The 15,863-nt window shown below is 46.1% G+C and overlaps 1 protein-coding gene across 4 annotated transcripts in view; it reads right to left on the bottom strand.

The window, feature by feature from the left end:
• Positions 1-15,863, bottom strand: part of LOC128894197 (uncharacterized) — a 54,445-nt gene that overhangs the window by 21,613 nt on the left and 16,969 nt on the right. The gene's annotated exons all lie outside the window — the stretch shown is intronic.

Genomic DNA, 15,863 nt, shown 5'->3' with positions numbered 1-15,863 from the left:
ATACGTCGATCAATCCCGTCGTGTCGCAACGAGGCGACAGTCATTTGTAGGCAAACCAAATCAGCCGGGACATATTTCTTCGAGTGTAACGCCGGACTAGTGGCGATCGTGACATAATGAAGATAGTATGTAACGGCGGGACTGTGGCTTTTCAGGTCAGCTTCCTGCTATGTCGGCATACCCGATGATGGATAGCCCGGTTGCATGTCTGACGTGTCGAAACATCTGTTCGATAAAGGATTATTAATCGCGAGCGCGCGCGCGAGAAAGGTATCTGGCTGGATGCCAACGGGATCGCTGAATTTCAGGACGACCATTCTCTTGTAGAAAGTACAATGAGACGGCTTCATGATAAATACGGGACCACTCGTGGCCGTTTGGACGGTGTATTAAAATAGCATGCTACTATGCAAGTTAATTAAACTAGCATAATTTCAATACGAGGTAGACTTCCCACCATGGGGACATTGCTCTTCTTCGATTCAGGATATCATCAAAACCATCAATTTTATCGACTTGGAAAAAATATATGTTGTACCCCTGGAGTACCCTAAACGAGCAATAAAAACCTCAGATGAATCAATTGAACCCTTTACCGACAATAAATTTCCAAAGACTGGCCACTTGTCAACCGAAGAAAGACCAATAGACCAATCGAATGCTTCAACACGGAGTGCTCTTTCCGATTTAATTTAATATAAATGAGTGCAACTCCAAACTTCTCCTTTCACTCAATATGTATACGTATCGTAGAGAATAAGAAAAATTCCATCGGGTTAACCTTGCTCGTTGCGCCACATCATTAGCTAGCGGGTCATGCGAAGTTAGTCGTAAATCTCTCGCGTAAGAAAGTAAAGTAAAGGACTGCGGCTTCTTTTTCGCGTAGGCTATTAAACGCTTGCAAAATACAATCCCCAGACGCGGCAGGCTAATTACTTGGACGGGCACGAATGGTGGTCGTTTATGTAATCACTTTCAGCCCCGGACGTTTTGTCGCTCGACACAATGGGATGCTACGATTCTCTCCGCTTTCGCGGACCGTCCACCGAGACAACTCCTGACAAATAATATTCGACACGTTTTACTTGCCACAAACTGTGCCGCGACTTGTTTAATCATCGACAATGTTAAGTAATGTCTTGGCTAAATGTCTAAAGCTAATGCAACTATGTAACTAAGAAATTAGTGCAAGTGCTCCGCTTTCTCAAAAATGGCCTCTTGGTAAACCACTACTGGCCTATTATTAATACACGGTATATGCAACTAACAAAAATATTTTCTCAACGTTAGAGATTCATACAAATATTCTACAAAAGGAGAGGTCAATACTTGCATCCGTTTTCTCGGAAAAAATTCTCAAAGATGACTCTACTTTTAAGGAATTCTAGTACTAAGCGCTGCAGCGAGAATCGACCATTTTCGAGCACTTTGGAACGCTCGACGGTCACGATATCGATAGCCAGTACGTCGTCGAAACCGATCATCAATTTTCCCGCTACACAGTCGATGTTATCGGTGCCAGGTAGCGTATGATCGATCGAGCTGAGAACGCTCGACGAGAATTTCGATGTCAAGCGATTCCCGTGTTCGAAACGGTTTTTCCGTGATCCCTCGCGCGGGAACACACGCGATAGGTCAACAGCACGCTTGCGCGGTGCTCGGGATTCTATCGCGGGCGCAGGAAAGTGTGTCACATTGGTCAGAACGCCGTAGAGAGACCGCGCGGCAGCCCTATTGCGCAAAACGCTTAAATCTTTGGAACGGGTATAACGGGTATCCGTTCAGTATGCCACGAGGAGGCATACAATGTGCAACGGGGTATACTCGTAACACTTACCGCCTCGCGTTACCTTCTTGCGTCTTATTGTTAGATCGTTACATATGTATGCACGTGTGACGCGCGCCACCTTCAACGGAATCGACGATTTACAACCTATTCTCACCTCGACTCACCGAGTCTTACCAGACTCGATTCATTTGGTAATATCAAAACTATGATTTAATTTAGTCAAACTTGTTCAATAGACATAAAGGGTACGAATATTTGTGGGATCGAGTGTATAAGCATCGTGCGAAATGAAAAGTCAGGACTTGCACTCCCTTCTTTGAAATAAATTCCGAAAAATGATTTTCCTTAGGACCAATCTGATCACGTCACTCATTTTACCTATTTAATTTGATCTGTTTCCTGCAACTTTCCAACATCAACTATTCTCGATCCATGACCGTCAGATACTTCTCGCCTCCGTGACACGACTTCCAACAGTTCCCTTCTCGGTTCCACGCAACGAGAAGGCCGTAATCGCCGCGCCACGGCGAAACGAGCTCAGGAAACGACGGTACGTGTATTTTTACGGCCGATTACGGGGCAAATTAATAGTAATAATCGTCGTCCAGTGCCAGGGCAAATTGGGTCTCTGGGTATTTCGACGACGCATTCTCGCGGATGCCAGCTGCCCGTGCTACAGCGATCGGAGCCAGCCCAGCCATGTAATTGGCCGGTTGTTCTTGCATTCAAATCGCTCTGAGAGCGGCATAATCTCGTTTTGTTACGGCTATGCTCGATTTCGCGTGAGAAGGAGGAGGTGGATGTCTTTTCTGTAACGAGAGAAATCGCTCGGTCCGGAGGATATGAGGCTTAATAACCGGGTCAAGAACCGTTTAGTGCTCCTTAACCGTGCGAAACTCGCCCGTCGTTAATTGCGGATCGGCCATTTCCCTCCGCAAAAGGGCGAGGAATATCAACCGTCGAGATGTGAGAACCGCGCAAAACATCCAGGACGCCTTCTTACGGCGATTAGATCTTCTCCTTTTCCGTCAGGGCCTTCCAGTTAGGCCAGCTTCTTAGAGATGTTCATTTCTACTAGTGGGGCTTTCTTCTTAATTATACGTTTATCGCGATCGCTCTCAGTCTTCTTCTCTTCGTTATTCCATACTTTTAATACTGTTTACAGTATATCGTACACTCATTTCTACATCTGTTGGAATTCATTGGTCTCTCTATAGATCGGGTAGCTGCGTATGCGCATGCTACAGCCCCTGAGGGAACATCTGGATATTCGATAGATATAACTATGAAATTTTCGAATACAACTTGTCTGTGACACTGGGCATTGTTCATTTAAACAAACAATATTAATTCAGAGTCCCTCTCAAATCCACGACAAACTAAATTAAATTCTATTTTGCTCGCAGTTTTTCAAAACGTTTTAAATATAGTACTCGAGAACTAGAAGGAACTAAACCTTGCGCAGTAGGCTTAAATTGACCAACAAATTCGTTCCCATCCTGCAACTCAAAGTACTCAAATTATCCAGAACAATGACTCCAACTTCAGACCGCCTGATACTCCGAACTAAAGGCACCGAGAACAACGAACTGCTACGCCATTGCGCGAGGGATGCGCCAAAGAAACACAGGCTAGGGGATCAAAGACGCGTAAAGACGCGCATGCAATCAAACGAGGGAGTGGAGCCACCGGGCAACGTGCATTTAAACTGTGCGCGGTGTTTCTTGGTAACGAACCAGGGGAAAAATGCGCGAAGGAACTGTTTCTCGGGCATACAACCGACCATAATGGGAAGGCGGAGTGCGGCCTTATCCTACAAGCGGGTTACGTTCGCTGTTGTTGCTCCAGTGCTTACACCCACCGTGTCTGGGTAACGTTGCCGTGTATCTGGGTGAGACTACATGGAAACGGATAATGAGAGAACGCAGGGAAGAGTCCCGGTGAGCTTTGCCTCGACCTTGCTGCCCTGGTTGGAACCCAGTCCTCGATCAGAGGCTTCCAAGGAACCCCGTTTATCAGGGTCCACTGGAACTTGGATGCTTCTAACGTTAACAATTATTATTAGCAGAGCGTAATCCTGAAAGCCTGAGGACTCGTTCCAGCCGACCCCGTCTGGGATTTCACGTAGCACAATGGAGTTTCTTTCTTTCAGTGCGTCCGGTACTCGTTGCCCCCGTTTCGTTTTCACGTTGTTCGACAGCAACTCTAGCCGTTTGACACAGCGCTCGCTTAAACGACCTTTCGCGGGTAACGCGGTTCGCTCGTCGCGTTCGCGTCCGATTCGAGCCAGAAACCCGAGCGATTCACGGCTGTTCCATTTTAAACGGAACACCGTCGAGTCACGAGCAGGCCTGCACGTTTTCTCGTTTCGTCGCGCTTTCGGGAACGAATTGTTATAAATTATTGTTATTAAGCCCGCGGAGCCCGCGTTAATAAAACGCCGGACGGATTCTAAGGCCTCTCTGGGACAATGTTTATTGCCCCATTCCCCGCAAGAGCGCCGCCATTACGCCTCTCGCGCGCATAAAGTGGACTCGATAAATGAGGATGATTGCGCGGTTTCGTATTGCGCGAGTGTCGTTCCTCGAAGATTAAAACGCTTCGCCTATCGCGGCTGGAGTTCCCGTTAATGTGCTCGAGAATCTGCCCCCCACCCCACCCTACCGTGGTCACCTGAGAGCCACCGTTTCGATGGGTAACATCATGCGTCTTCTCTACTGGTTTTTGTGACTAGGTTGAAAAACGGTATTCCGTGCTGATTTCAGCGTTAGAGGTTCTGGGACGATGGTGACTCTAGGTCGACCAAAGCGAGGCTAACTGGTTTCCAGAAAGAGGCGTGAAAAATTCTGGGATGACTCCCGGTTGTATAGAGAATACTGGAGGACCAGGGAAACAATACAAACTCTAGAATGTAGAGTCTAGATGTACCGATTACTAAGATAATTTTGACCCTTTGCATTCGAAAGGTGACTCTCAGTCACCAAAAGGTTTCACGCGGCGAATCTACTAGCAATAATGTTGCTTTAGGTTTAGTTTCTTTGGAATCTTGTATTGCTGGTAGATGTCCGAAAAAAAAGCCTCGAGTGCAAAGGATTGAGTTAGAAATGTCTCTAAAATTCTCGTGAAAGATTCTGAGAGCTTCACTGAGGGAACTATTGGTTCCTGGTATCCTAGAACTGAACCTAGTCTATCCACCTCCGTCCCCGCCACTCATTAGCATATTTCAGGCCCTAGCATTCCGTTACACCGATAAACACCGTGTCCAAAGGTATTCAGACCCCTGACCGCGAGTTTAGCCTTGTCTGCCAAACCCAAGATCACCTTCGAGAGCCTTCTGCTTCCTAGAAATCGAAGAAGATCGAGGAGTCGGTGTGGATCAGAGGCTCTGGCCCCTGGTATCGAGAAATGAAACGGTCCGCCGCGAAATGACTCTTTGGAATGGCCTTTCGATTGCATCTAGGTGGTCCCCCTCCCCCTGGAGGAAGTTATAGGCACGCACAAAAGCGAGCTGACAGAGACACCACGGCCCGCCGAAAGATGCAGAAAAGAATAATGTAACGAAGGATTGGGATCGAAGGGATTTTCGGGGAATGTTTGATCTATGAGATGGAGTGGGTGGCCTGTTCTCGACGCATCGGCCTTTGGCTGAACGTGAATCCTACAAAAAGTGTGCAATATATCTATCCTCTATCTGCAGACGTCGGCATATGGCTGTTATTAAGTCTGGATCTAGAATTCTTTTTTATTTTTTTTTTTTTTTTTTTTTAATTGTGGATCGCTATTTCGATGTTAATCATAGAGGTGGAAATTAGGGCTCGAGGCTATCAGAACACCCTAATACTTCAATATTTTATGGCTATTCAAATATCACTATTAACTAGAATAAAGTATTTATTATAGTATCAACGCCCGAGCAACCCCACTCAGGCCCATAACTCTGCTACAATGTAATCTAAGAGGCGCGACTATCAACTATGTTACCAGTCCGTTAATCTCAATTCCCGTGGCGTGAAAATAATAAATGCCTCCCGAGGAGGACTTCGATTTCCGTTCTGCGCCTGATCAGCATCCACTCACGCCACCTGGTATTTAATATTAATGCTACCAGCCATCACTTGGCGCGATACAAACTCCACCACAACCTTCGGCAAAAATTCTAATGGTTCGATCGGAATTCCGCGCTGAGACACTCGTCAACTTTCGAGTACGACACGACTCGTTCGATAACGTCGACCATGTCCCGTGTCCCCCGCTAATAATAATCCTTAACTAATCATCACTGACCCTCAACTCGAGCATAAATTTGTACGGCGGAGTCGTATCCTGATCATCGTACAACGATTAATCCGCGCCGAGTCCGCGACGCTTTTCGCCGTTACGCTTCGACCCAACGGCGCCGTGGAAACCGTCGTTTATCAGAATACGCGCTAACCGAACCTGGCCACGCCCATTCGATAATCGTTACCGGTAATTATAGAGAACAGGTATATCCTCACCGATTTCGATGATTTTTAAACATGATTTGTGGGAAATTTTCGAATTTGTGTGGAACCCCATTGATAGCGAGATAATGTAACAATTACTAGCCAGGATACCACGACTAGTAAACGCGGTCATAAAAGCACGCGGTGGATATGTAGATGAAAAGAAGGTATTCAATAAATTATTGTTCCTCCAACACTGTACGAAATGGAATACATACATGATAATCAAATTTACCAAAGATATCGTAACTTTTTTCAGGTAGTTATAAAAATTAAGGGAGTGTCCACATACTTTTGAGCGGCAGTGTACCTGTTCTCTGTAATTACCTCGTTACCCTCGATACACCCCGGAATATTAATTAATCACGTGATTAATAAAGAAGACCAGGTCGGGGAAAAAGTCGGCGTCCATTGCGAGCGACCAGGCGCCACAGTTATCGTAATTATTGTAATTGGCGTTTACGAGGGCCATGAACAGTCACTGGCTGGTCCGTTTCTTGGGAGCATCGAAGCGGAGAGGCGACTCGATCTTCCGGTTCTTAGGCGATCGAAGGTCGGTCAGAGCCTCGTTGGATTAGAGCATCGGAGAGATGGAGAGAGGAAGAGAGGCGGCCGTTCGATATTCTAACAACGTTGCCTCGGTTTGATGGTACTTATTAGACCGAGTGAAACGTTCCCTGATTGGACGCGAAAAAATTGACAGACTTCACGCTCGTCGTAAGAATCAAGAGGTTGAAAATCAAACTCGGTAAAAAGCTTTTCTCCGGTAACACTCCGGTATTTACAAAACTTCCCTGAGTTTAATTTTCGAGGACGAATATATACGCCTTTGACAGTCAAAGTAACAAGTAAATCTATATCGAGTGAGATTCAAATATCGATTATATAATTGACGATCCCATGTTACCCCACGACATAAATTCCTATCGAATCATTCGCGATGAATTAAATATGAATTCGTGCGAGGTGGCAATCATCCCATCAAAGGCAAATCGCGAGCAATCTGTAGCTTAAATTTCGTATTCATCCTCCTATTTCACTCTCTGTTATTTTAGTCACGAAGCATGGTTTCACTTGTTTATGTGCCGGCTATGTTACCCGAGTTAACTCGGGCGCGGCCGTTAAGTGGTTAATCCTAGTGCCGCTCGGGTGATTTCAATGCGCGGTAAGAGCGCCGTCGCTATGCTAGGAAGTGTCGAAGCACACTTGGACTTCGCTGAGCGATGCACTCGTGTAAACAGCTGCTCTTCGACTCATTTCGAGCATTGCACTTGCTGAATACAAGCTACTACGCTACTAATACGCGAACAGATGCGTTACGGTAACCGTATACTCCCGCCCGACACAGAGATCTCTAACTCAAATCGAACTTGGGAACACGCTATCCTCACGAAAAATCATTTCGTGCTTCGGAATCGTCCAATTCAAGTATCCCCGTCTCCAATAACCGCGTTCGATGAAACGTTCCATCGGCGTGATTAGCGATTACTTTCCGCGGCGCGCTTTTTGCGTGAATTCCCTATCTCCGTGCGAAAGAAAAGGGAGCAAGACTCGCGTGGCGAGGATGCATTAATGCACTTTGTCTAAAAATCCCGCCGAGCGTAACGCGTTTAACGCGATACAATCTGACGCGGTGATGCAACGCGCCGGGGTAATATATTAGCAAGTCAAAGTTGCAAGAACGCAAAACCGGTTCGCAAAGCGTTAACAAACGATGTATTTCGAGTGGGGCCCGACCGTAAATTATCGTCGTGGGGCCCCCCTCGTAGCTGAATCGGCGGAAAGGTGGCGGGTGGGAGAGGCACCTTCGCAACGACGAAAACCGCAACAATGTTCGCGGCGCGGTCTGCGGGCAAAAACGAATTCCAGAAGAAACTTTGCCGCGACCGGCCAGGGGTATCCCCGGGAGTTTCGATCACGCCCTCGAAAACGAGAGTCTCCATTTATTCGCGGATTACTCTAGCGTAGAAAGTCGAGAGCGCTGGTCACAGTTCGATGAACCGACCAGTCGCTGAATTCCTCCAACCAGAATCGAATTGGACTCCAAACGAGACCTCTATGGAGGAAACAAGCATCTTCAGGACATTTTGGCTAGATTCTTTCCAATTATTTCTGAATACCTATCCTTTTGAATCACTTAGTCAAGGAATATACACAGCAATACGCCTTTACCGGGGTGTATTGCATAATTAAAAGTTACGAGGGCAACTAACAATCCTAGCGACTCCCCATCGTTAAGCTTTGATCGTCCGTGACAACTTTACAACCTCCCAGTGGCTCGCCATTGTTAAGCTATGAGTTCATCCACGACCACACGTCCTTATTAACAAATTATCCAAAAAACAACAACTATCCTCGGCTTCGCGCCGAAATTAGCTGCTCAGACCTCGGCTCGTAACACCTAATTGAAACGAGAAACTATTTTCCAGCGCTAGAGCGATCCATGGGAAGGAGAGAGAAAGAGCGCGCGAACGAACCGTTCGCGAGATACGTCGCGCGATGACAAATTTACGATTCAGATCTAATCGCGTTAACCGGCAATGAATGTGATTAAGGGAGCCCCAGCGCGACTAACGACGAAGCGCGAACCGCAAATCAGCCACGGTCCCAACGTTCGTTACCATAAACCAAACGAAATCTGTATCCCAATTAGCATGCAATTAGCGTAATTACCGAACGACTCGATGCGAGACATAAATATGTCTTAATGACAGCTAAAATCGCGGATCGCAGGGACAGGCGTCCGGAACAGCGAAAGAAGTTTGCCCGCATTACTTCCTGATGCGCGAGGAGGATCGGATTCGTCGTGCGCATACTTTCGATACCGAGACGAAGGGGAATGTGCGCGAGGGGGAAGTCCAACTTGCGTGCAGAAACTGGTCGAAGCCATCGAGACCTCTCTGCTAGTTTACAGTAGAGAGAACATTAACTCGAGGACGTTTAATTTTGTCGGATGATAAGCCTTCGTTCGGTCTCGGGCTTCTAATCTCCTCAATTGATAAATTTATTCGCGCGGTTATCTTCCAAATGCGTTATGCATCGCTATTTGCTGCTTCTAGGTGGGGCTGGGAGGATTGACGTTTGCTTTTGATCTAGTGCTTTATTTGGGATTTGGCGTAGAGGTATTTCATGGGATTGGAGTAAGAAAGCACTCGTGGCCAGTGTGGATAGCTACATATGATTATATACCGAAAATACCTCTTTGTGAAAGAAAAAGAAAACGAAAGTAAGGATACGGTGATACGTCGCAATATTAACAAAAAGGAGCTAAACTGAGTTGGGGTGCACTGCTCGTCGCAAACAAAATCTATTACCGAAACCATTCGTCTTGATCGATGCAAATTCTAATCTGTATCATGATGCGAAGGTTTGGAAAGTACCTGTTACAAACAGATTACGCGTGATTCATTTTACCAATCTTTAACTTAACAAATCGTTTCGTAACTCGGAGGTTACGCCATTGCGAACGGTAGGATCGTTTCTAAAACAGGAATCCGGATTCAGGGATCGAGAGTCTCTTCGAAACTCGTCCGATTTCTCATCGAATGGGGCGTGCGGCTAATTAATCGCTCGCTTGGCTGGCAATTATTCAGCATCGGTAACCGTGAGAGCCGAACGTAGGGAATATGTATCTAAACGCGCGTGATTTTCCGGTGAAACGATCCGCGATCCATGGACGAGTTCCCTGATATCGCGACGAGAAGCTGTTCACCTTCGCGAAATCGATACTCGTCGGGGAATCGATTGATAAATGAGATCGACGCGCGGTCCAAGCGGTGGCGGACTTCCTCGCCCCGCGGCGATCGATCCCGCGCTTTATCTATCCACGTAAACTAATTCAATTGGGTTTCACTCGGGAACAGCGCGGAACGAGAACTCTCTCGACAACGGTGATCGAATGCCGCCCGATCGATAAGAATCGCGGGAAATAAACGAGATGCGCGCGCGGCAGCCATTTCAGCGAACGTCGCCGCGACAGTGTCCTTGCGCGCATTCAAATCACCGGTGTTAACCACCGCTACCCGACTATTGAGACGTTTATCACTTGTTGAAAATTGAGAAAAAGGGGTGGGTGGAGGGTGAAGGAAAAGGTGGAGTACCACCTTCACATAGAGTCAGTTCGGAGTAAGATTGGAGAAAAGGTATATAAAATCCGTTGGGAAATATAGTCATTCGAGATTTCTGTAGAAACACTCAACATTCGCGAAACACCCCAAATTTGATTAAAAGAAATTCATAACTCGTGGGGAGTTTCTAGATTAAATAAAATGTTCGAGTCGTTTGAGACTCATAAAAACATCCAACATTCTCGAAGACTCAAATTTCATCAATATTTTGGACACTTATCGAAACAGACAAGGCCAAGATCAACACGTTGATATGGAAGCAATTCATTTAAACACTCGAAGATTATCGAGTCTAAGATCATTGAGATATTCAAGCTTAATCAAAACACTGGTAAAAACATAGTCTAAATCCTTATCAAGACGTGTGAAAATTGGCCCGCCTAGATAAGACCTATCGAGGTTTCTAAAAGTATCGATACGCGTCTAGACTTTTCGAGACCTCATTCAAGGACTGATACCGATATATATACGCGGCGATTTAAATCTCCTCGCTCTTGAATCATATCGTTACACAACAGAAATGAAAACGCCAATCATTCACGTTACATTCCTCCAACATCTGTTTATCCGTCTATCCATCGATTAAACAAGTAAATCTTTAATTACCGTGCAATCTTTTGCCACGATATCAGCCCTTGCCTCTGTTTTCAGACGTACACCGCGTATAAACAGCTGATAATCACTTCTCTGGATATAGGAAGACCGGTGTTTCGCGTAGGCGTTTAATCTCGAGGAATGTTTCCTGCTTAATTTCGCTCGTTAGAGGTAACTCCGCATAAGATAGAGACTCGACGCGGTTAAGAGCATTCCGGCATTTTTTGGGGGGATGCCGTCAAGATTGCATAAATAGGCAAGAACGCGATCTCTAGGTTCAGCGTGGCGCGAGGAAGTCGAGGGATTATCCCACGGACCAGCAATCTCGCTGATTTTTGACGAGGCCAGGCCGTTAAGTGTCGTCCAGGTTGAAACGAACGTCGTAACTGATCCTTGACAAACTTCATCAAATGGAAATTGCAATTAATGAAAATTCCGTGGCAGCTTCGACCAGCGAGGAGCCGTTCCCCGTCGGAATTGTGATGGTCGTGTTCGCGATAATTCGCCGTATCGCGGATGGCGAAATAAACAGGGACCAGTTCTAATTAGTATCCCGTGATATAGTTCCCTCCGGGGTCCCGGTTTATCTTATCGCGTAATACGCCAACAATGTTCTCGTTATCGCGGCCCCGCGGACGAAACCGACTCGCGTAATTCGGTTTTAACGCGTATACCTGTAATCACCGAGCCGTTATCGAGGGACAAGCGGGGACGAAGGATACGCGCGCCGGTATTCCGTGGATAAAACCGTCGAGATCGAGCCGTGGAATAACGCCACGAGTCCCCTGGCGGGAACAGGAAAACGTCGCGCATTAACGACGCTACTCTCGCTGAATTCATGTTTCCTGGTTTGTATAACGAGACAGGGGATCCCCTTTGTTCAATAAATTAGCGACGAAACTTGTCTTCGGCCACTTTGAGAAACCTAATCGGGGAATAAGTTGTCGATCGAGCCACGGCGACGGAGGCTGCGCCTTCTTCTTGCGCGACGAGGACGCGGCGACCCGCGAGCAATGAGATTCCAATTCCAATCTGTTCGGGTTGCTTCTCTACGAGTCTAGTATTCTGAATAACCGCCACCGATGGCTGTAATATTCCAGGGTACGTTCGACGAGTCAGCGAACGTCGCGTGACTCGTTCCAGGTAGACACTGGAGATGGGGCTTAGAGATGATGGAGCATCATCGATACTTGGTATTTAATGGGGAGCGGTGGAAGGTAACGAAGGTTTGGATGCTTGGTAATATTTTTAAATGCTTCGTGTACTATGATATCGTCGAGGCATTTATATATACAGGGTGTTTCTTTTTAAGCGAGTACAGCAGGATATCTCGGAAGATGTTTTAGTTATTAAAAATCTGATCCTATCGGCAAATAAGTTTGAGGACCTCTGCTTTCTATAATAGCAATACGAGCATCATTCCTTCGAACACCTTCATCCCCCAGGGTAAGAGTTCCCATAGCATCGTCTACCTGTGTATTCTCGTTCTCCTCCAGCCATCGCCAAGGTCCCCTCGAGGAATTAGGGCCAATCTATCCAACCAACAACACAAAAGCTATCCTTTCCATTCCCAATTCCTCCATCTCCAACGTCATCACCCTCGCCAAAAGAAGACTCACAGGGCAACTCGGACCCTATACCCAGCGTCCTATCCCCCATGAATTAGAGATCCCCGCCCTCTCCGTCGAGCATTAAGACAGGATCGTATCATCTCGCGGGCCCTTCTAGGAATCGCGAAGATGGACCAGCGAGCCCTTTTACGGCATCTCCGGGACTAACAATGTTTGTTATAGCGGAGACGTACGGCGCGGAATGTACGCATTATATCATTACGCATTATTACCCATTACATACCTCGTTACACCGTACATATCGTATATTACGCCAGCTAACGTTGGGAGAAAAACTGAGGGATTTCTCTCCTTCCCCGACATCTCTGGCTTCGCGCGTTTGCTGATGAGACTCACGGGACCATTACCATTCGCGTCCGCGTGTACCTGCGCGCGCACATACCTTCCCGCGTAATACGTGGCGCGGGATCTCTAATTGTATAGTAAATAACCTTCGTGAATTACGCATATAATGCTTAATGCCGACGTCGAGGGGCACGCATTGTGTGGCACCTATCGCCTCGCGACATTCAGGCCCACTTCGAACACTCCCTTTCTATCCTATCTTGTTCTTTTCTACCGTCCCAATGTGACTGACGCGACGTCAATGGGAATTATTCCATGCAAAACGCATCCCCCACCTCATTGGACAAGCCACTGGAGGTCAAGAGTGGCGAATGGGTATGCGATGACGTTTATTGGCTCGATTTCTGCCCACTGAAAAGAATATTGGCGCCATTAGAGGGGCTTTTTCATGCCGAGAGACCTGCCAAAGTGAGGCTGCTACAGGGTGTCTCTTTTAAGTTTGATCGAAACGGTTTAGGGACCAATTTTACTCGTTAAATTTATTTTCTTGATTCTGGATGATACACTATACGCTTTTTGATGTTTGAGTCAATCTATAATCGCTGATAACGTCTATTATTCTGCGATACGCATCGATAACGAGTGCAAAGAATGCCCGTAATTTTTATATCGATAAAGGTAACGATGATAAGGCCTCCATAGCAACAATGGAATATTGCGTCTATATCACCCTATCTAAACTAAACAATACTCCTACTTATATATCCATTTCATAATTTAATTGCATCTTCTAAGTTTACTTAATTCTTGCTACATTGAATTTCTCCTGTAAATACCTACTACACCTACGTACAATTCCCCTTATAGATTAACTTCTGTACTATCCTACTAATACAAATATAAATTAAACTGCTTTCGGGGAATATCTGCTTCTTTTCTATTCTCTAGTATCTCTAAATTAATATTGTATATATCCATAATATTCACTTGAAACCTCCAGATACCCACGATCCGCGATCGGATCATTCCCCTCCCGACTCCTCGCACAAAGAGTCGATCGCGAACAACAACTCCGTTCATTCACCGCGTCACGACGCCCGGCTTAAAAAGTTCGCACCGTGAAACGGCCAACTGGGAGACGCAACCCGGAACACGCATGGTTGCACAACCCGCACCGAAACCTTCCAACGTAACATTGACTTTTTCAAGTGTAATTGCCGCTCGCGCTCCGATTACTAATCGACGCCACGGTGAACGTGACATACATTCGATTTTAACCTCGACGGCCAGCAGTCGCGCGCGCCAACGTTCGCGTATTCACGAGCCATTGTCCTCTCGGGAAAAAGCCGAGGGGAAAATCGTGATATCAGCTGCGAGCCGCGAGAGGCTGGCTCAATTCGTGGAAATCGACGGTCAACGCGAAGAGTTGTTTACCCATCCAATTCTACGAAGTGGTGTGTTTGCCCTCGATTATCAGGAAACCTGACTATAAACAGGACTCGCGTCGTTCGAGGACCTTTGTACGATTTCCTTTCTACACACAATGTCGTGTATCAAAGTTACACGTTACATTTATAGGCCGAGAAATAAATGTATTATTATAAACGGAGCTAAAATAACGAAATTTTTCTGAGTACAGGTACTCCAGGGCGCAAGTACCTCAGAGTACTAGTTCTCGAGAGCACCGGGATTGCAAGAAACGCATACTTTAAGCATAGATGTGATTCGAAATGTTGCAAAATCTCAAAACTCAGTATTCCAAACACTCGATGATCATACTAATTGTAAGCAAAGCTAAATCGCAAATAGCCAGCATTCTGCTGTGCTCATTGTTACATTGTTAGACCAGCTCGAGCAGGTCTTCGAACGGAGCTCCGAGGGAAGATTGTCGCAAAAACGGGTCTAAGTGTTTCGAGGAGCGAATGAAAAGCCAGTAAAGGCACGTACGAGGTGAGCAGCTCCGGAGATAAATTTCGACGCTGATCAATGTGATCCTCGACGGTAGGACGGGCCACTAACGGTAAGGGATCGAGAAAAACGGAAAAAAAGGGACCGAGACGAAGAAGAGAAGAGCGACGGCCTACCAGTCTCGGTTTTACGATCACCTTGCAAGAGAAGTCGCTCCCTCCTCGACCGCCATTTTTTGGGCGACACTAACAAATGGAGCGGATAGAATCTTTCGGAGCCCGAAGGGTGAAACGTTGGGGAATCTCGACCTCGGAAGAGGATCGTACTTAAAATTACAAATCCAGTGGGCAAGTCAACGAGCCCATTGCTCCATTACAAACAAAATAACGAACAATAATATACGATATAAGAGAAGCTACCATAACTGTTGCTCTCGTTGTTTCCAGACAGAAATGGATAAAATTGTACTCGAAAAACAAACAGTAATTTATTCGATCCATTTACATTCTCATTGCGAAACATTTCTGTGATTCAAATTCTAATTTCCATTCAAGACTTTTTCAACTATGAATCGTCATTCGAAATCTGCGTCTAGATAAGAAACTTAGCCATCTCTGGTTCCAAGTAAATACTTGCGTCGCGTTGATGCATACGTAATCAAAAGTGGTCTGATTCACCCGCGATTAAGATAACGCGAGTACAATAGAGAGACTAACAAAGACCATTTAAAAGGCGATCTAACACGCGACTCGAACACGACAACTCTGTACAATTACTCAAATTAATTTGAAGTTCTGTTACGGATGATTGGCTCCAAAAAATGGCGTCCCAATGGTCCAAGCTCCGAATCGATCACCCTCAAACTTTTAATGCTCGGAAAACAATCTCCTTTGAAACCGATATCAAGATTGCGAAAACAATTATAGTTATAAATGTATGGTAACGCAACGTTCCTTTCAATAGGTTAAACGATGTAAAAACTGGTCAGATTCCGAGCACGTACAATCGCTCAGGCTTCGCTATCGCGTATATCTCGACCGATCAT

The sequence above is a fragment of the Hylaeus anthracinus genome, unplaced genomic scaffold, assembly GCF_026225885.1.
Source record: "Hylaeus anthracinus isolate JK02 unplaced genomic scaffold, UHH_iyHylAnth1.0_haploid 3, whole genome shotgun sequence".
Classification (NCBI taxonomy): Eukaryota; Metazoa; Arthropoda; class Insecta; order Hymenoptera; family Colletidae; genus Hylaeus; species Hylaeus anthracinus.
Note: the sequence above shows the minus strand (reverse complement) of the source record. Positions and strands in the feature narration are given on the sequence as shown.